Here is a 5,027-nt window from a genome sequence, read left to right on the forward strand (position 1 = left end):
AGAAATGATTGGGATACATGCTCTGACCTCCCTCCTTTGTACCAGAGTTATTATCTTCCTGTGCCATCTTGCTTCCATCTTCGTCGATGTAGATAGAGACATGACTCTTAATTACTCTTCCCTTGATCAACAATCGAGTGACCGAATGTGAATCCTTACCAATATCCTCCCCATATTCCTTTTTTTAATTTCTCCATACTTGCTTCAAACATGCCTACGTCTAATGATAAAGCATATGGGTCATCTCTTCCCTCTGTTTGATTCTATATGTGGTTTGTATCTTGCATGGTATGGAGGCCTTGGTTTTTTCATTTCACCATCCCACTTCAAGGCATTAACGCCTTTGTGAATTTTGATTTCAATCAAGGTATGTGACATATTTTTAATGTATTATTAACAATATCCTCAAAATCCTTTTTATTAGTTCTTTTAAATGATGATATTTTGGAGGAGCATTTTTAATGAGACTTTATATAATAGTTCGAGAGTCCCTAATGATTGTGATATTTCGGATCCTTTGGTTTTTTTCTAGAATTGATACAGATTGGATCGTTATAATGTTTTTCATCCATCTTGATGCTTTCAGAGTGGAAAAAGTGGAGGAATCAGCACATGGGACCATTTTTTACCAGTGGGACCTAGTTTGGCAAAGTAGGGTATGAAACCTTCTGGGAACATTTTTAGGAATCAAACAACATTTTTTGGGGGTAAAATTTTGTTTATTTAGTGTCACACCTTTAGGTTTTATTCTACACACACATCTTTCCAACGACGCAAGAATTGTGTCAATTGGAGTTTGTATGCGAAATTTTTGTCACTCAAAAGTTGAGCTTTTTGTTTTCACCACCATAATTTGAGAGGATGTCACGCCAACCCCCATTATTCATGAAAAAGGGGCTAGCCATGTTATTATGATGTAGAGGACACTAGAAGAGTCTATATTATATCTCTAGTTAAGAGTTGAGGTAGTCAAACCTAACCACTAGTAGGTTATTGGGTTGTGTTATAATCAGGTCACTAAGAGGAAAAGAGATTCCATTAGTTGGAGTGCATTTGTTCCATAACTGAGCAAAAGTAGGCAAGAGGGATAGGAGATAGAGCACACATAGAGGATTTTTGCACTATAGCAACCCACGGGCCACAAACCATACTTCTTTGTACTCGTAGCCATATTTTTATTCAGAGAAATAAAGTGGAGTGGCCTCACATTTCAGCTCAATTTTTCTCCCAAAGGGGCTCCCATAACATATCTTGTGTTAAATGTGTGTGTGAGATTTTATTTTGTCGTTCTCTATTTTTTGCATAATTTTAATTCGTATGCATGCACTGTTAACAGTAAATCTACAAATCCAAAAGCTAATAAAATTGTAATAGTGTATAATTTCATATTTAAATATAATTTTATCAGATCTGTTGTGATGAACCTGATGAGCCCCAAAAATGGGTAATTATATGGGCTCATTTTGCCTCTTAATTCGACTTAATCCACCATTCTTATTAGTTTATTGCATGGTTTTTATTATATTTATGCTAATAGAATGAATTGGGTTAGTCATTATGCCAAAAAGTATAATGTGTGCTTTATGCAAATTTTTGGTCAATTTTGAGACAAATCAAAGGTTTAATGAGTATTTGGCAGCCAAATTCGAGGAAGAACAAGGGAGAGGATTTGTAGGAGGGTGTCCCCTTCATTTATGAACCCTTACCTCAAATTCTCCATCAAAAACTCGGAGCACAAAGGTCCACTTTCCAAGGAGTAGCCGAGCAAGTAAATAAGGACTGTTGTTTATCTGCAATTTTGGGAAGCTTGGCTCCTTGATTTTAGGAGAGTTGTTGGAGGCTCGAGTTGTATAAATAGTAGGGCTTAGGTGCTCAGTTTTTTTGGTTAGATTTTAGCCAGTTCTTAGTATATTTTCGCACTTTTGTGCAACCTTGTACTCAGCTCATTTTCGAGCTCTTTTTGAAGACAATTTATGTGATGTAACTATTATTTTTGGATAAATGAAGATGAAACAGTTTTTGAGCCAGCACTGATCTTTTCCAGAGGGTTGAAGCTCTTGGGTTAGGGCCTAACCCAAGCTGCCCAACGCCTCCTTCATGTATTTATATGTTTTTGCTTTCATTCATGAGATAATTTTTGTTGTTTAGGTTCATCTTGTTTTGTTAAATTAAGTTGCTTTTGATGGTTAGAATAGTTGTTTTTGTTTCAAGTTGTTTAAGTAAGTTGCTGTAGTGACAGAAAAAGATCCAAAAGGCCAACAACAAGTCTTGATCTCCTTTCTCCCTTCTTGGGACCATGGTTTGAGGTCAAGGCACTACTGCTACAACCAAAAACACAGTTTTTGCTCTTCCATGCAACTGCTAGTGTGATCCTTTGATTTGGAAAAGTTGATATTGGTCCAGATTTAATTGCTTAGATCATTCCATGTCCTTTTACCATAGTTCTCTCGCATGATTTTTTGTTCATAAGGTATTGTTTAGCATTTTCTGGTTTTAGGTCAGAAATTAGGTTAAGATAGACAAAACTATGTTTTTAGTTCTTGCTTTGGCCAGTTTTGAGAAGTAAATGTGCAGATCTCTTGTAGGACATCCCAGCTCATCATTCCTCCATAAAATAGCTAGCACCAGCCCACTTCTCCCTGATTTCCCAACTCATTTGCAACATTTCGCTAATCTGCCCTAATTTCTGCATTTTTCCATAAAGTTGCTTTCTTGCCCCTTGAACAAATCCAACCATATCCTTCATCCCCGATCTTCCTTGACAAGTTATAGACCCCCAACACCTTCATCCAGCCTTCATTTTCCCTCTCCCATCATTTTTCCACCTTCAAACCTCCAAAAACCACTTTCAGCCTCCTCCTATAGATCCTCCAGTAGAACCTCCTGTAGATCCCCTGCAACCTCCTATAGAATTTCCTGTGAGTGATTTTTTGAATTCTGATCACAATGGAAGTCTTCAGATGGGTACTAGGGGCTTCTTAGGACCCCTCCACACCTTCCTCACCTTTTGCAAAAGCCTACTCCATCTTCCTTTACCACCAAAACTCTGCACAATTACAGCCAGGTAAATCACAAGCATAATAATTTCATACAAAAACACTCAAAAATACAAAAAGATGTTTTCCTCTCATTTCTTTTCAAAAGTAGCTTGAATAAATGCAATTTACCTTTTCAGTAATCAATGGCACCCATTCAATAGTTTCCATCTCTTTTCTTGCAAAAGTAGGGTTAGTGGGTAAACTAGGGTTTGTTAGGGTTTGTGTTTCATTTCAGTTTTCCTTCTCTTTCTACAAGTAGAATAGCCCCTATAGAGTTAGCTTTCTTCCATCACAGTAAAAGCTTCTTCTGAGAACTCATAGAAGTTGGCTTGAGCTCCTAGCAAACTTGCGCCAGCTAATCAAGTGACAGCCTATAGTAAGAGCTAGTACTTGTGCATACAGCACCGTCGCTTCCAAGTTTGTTACGAACTACTGGGTTGATAAAAGTAAAGAAGGAAGTCCCAGGAGTTGCAGCATTATTGCTGCAATACTAGAGCTCACCATCTTTTTGGCATTGTTTCCGAGGAAGCGTCAGAGTACTTTGTGATTACTGCTTTCTTCTATTTTTTACTACAACATTATGCGAAGTAGTTTATTTTATTTCAAATTTTGCAATTTTCATTTCAGCAAGCATAGATTAGACATTTCCTACTTTCATTTCAATTCTGCAATTTTCATTTCAACAAGCGTAGATTAAACATTTCTTGGTTTCATTTCAATTTTGCAATTTCCATTTCAGCAAGCGTAGATTAGGCATTTCCTGCTTTCATTTCAATTCTGCAATTTCCATTTCAGCAAACGTATATTAGTCATTTCCTGCTTTCATTTCAATTCTACAATTTCATTTCAGCTAGTTGCAATTTGTTGTTCAATCAATTTCAGTTTTGCAGGTACAAGCAGAAAAAACAAAAATCAACCAAAATATTTCCTTTCATGCCTTGTAGGAATAGAGATAATTCAAGAAAATTTTTGCCCAACACCCCCACTGCTTCACACAGCCAACCTTCTCTCTTCTTCGATGGTTGTGATCAAGAAGAACCCTTAGGTGGACATCAAGACATATTTGAAGAACCTATAGGGGAGAAAAAGAAGAAAACATTCCTCTGGAGCCCATGGCTGAAAACAGAAATGTTGGGAGCAATACATTTTCTTCCAACTCATCCCTTATAGGTGAATTTGAAAATCTACTGGAAGATTTCAAGAGCGAGATGAGGCAGATGCTTGCCATGCATATCAAAAGAAAACAAGAGGAAGTAGAGAGGGCTTTGGCCATCTTTTGTCTCAGGTGCACTAGAAAGCATCCTAGGAACGAATGTCCATTGCACTCTATAGAAGTGTGTTTAGTCTATGAAGAAGACCATCCTATGAATCAGTGCCCTTCCTTGCCCGGAATTAAAGTTGCACATCAGGGGGTCGAAGGCGCCACTGAACCACTTTATTTCATGAACCAAAGGAGGCCACATGGACCCAGACCATACTAGCAGGGGATGCAAGGGACATCTCAAGCATACTACAACCCCAACCAAGTCACATTCATACCTTCTTAGGGTCCCCCTGCTCATCCTTCCTGGTCCACACCCCCTCCTTGGTCATATCCTCCTCAATATCATGCTCAACCAGCTACTCATTCATTTCACTCCTATGCTCAGCCACAGCCTCAGTGGAATACACCTCATCAGGGGTGGAGGCCCCAGTACAACACTCCTCCCACTCTTTTTCCTCCACCACCTACTCAACCACAACCATCGCCTCCTGCTCCACCAAGGCAGCCCCAAATTCCTGCTCAACCGAACCCAAACCCGAATAACAGAAAGGCTCAACAAGTATATAGTGGGGAACCACCATTTCCAAACCCGCACATTGGAGTAGCTCAACCCAATTACAATGCTGAGGCACAACATTTCCAAACAACTCTTCTTGAGCTCAATGATATTCACCATAGCTCAGGAAGAGTATTGCAAAACAGAGATTATATTGATATCATTGAAA

This window comes from Pinus tabuliformis, chromosome 4_2 (assembly GCF_031772625.1).
Source record: "Pinus tabuliformis cultivar Carrire ecotype Pingquan chromosome 4_2, CPIR1, whole genome shotgun sequence".
Taxonomy (NCBI): Eukaryota; Viridiplantae; Streptophyta; class Pinopsida; order Pinales; family Pinaceae; genus Pinus; species Pinus tabuliformis.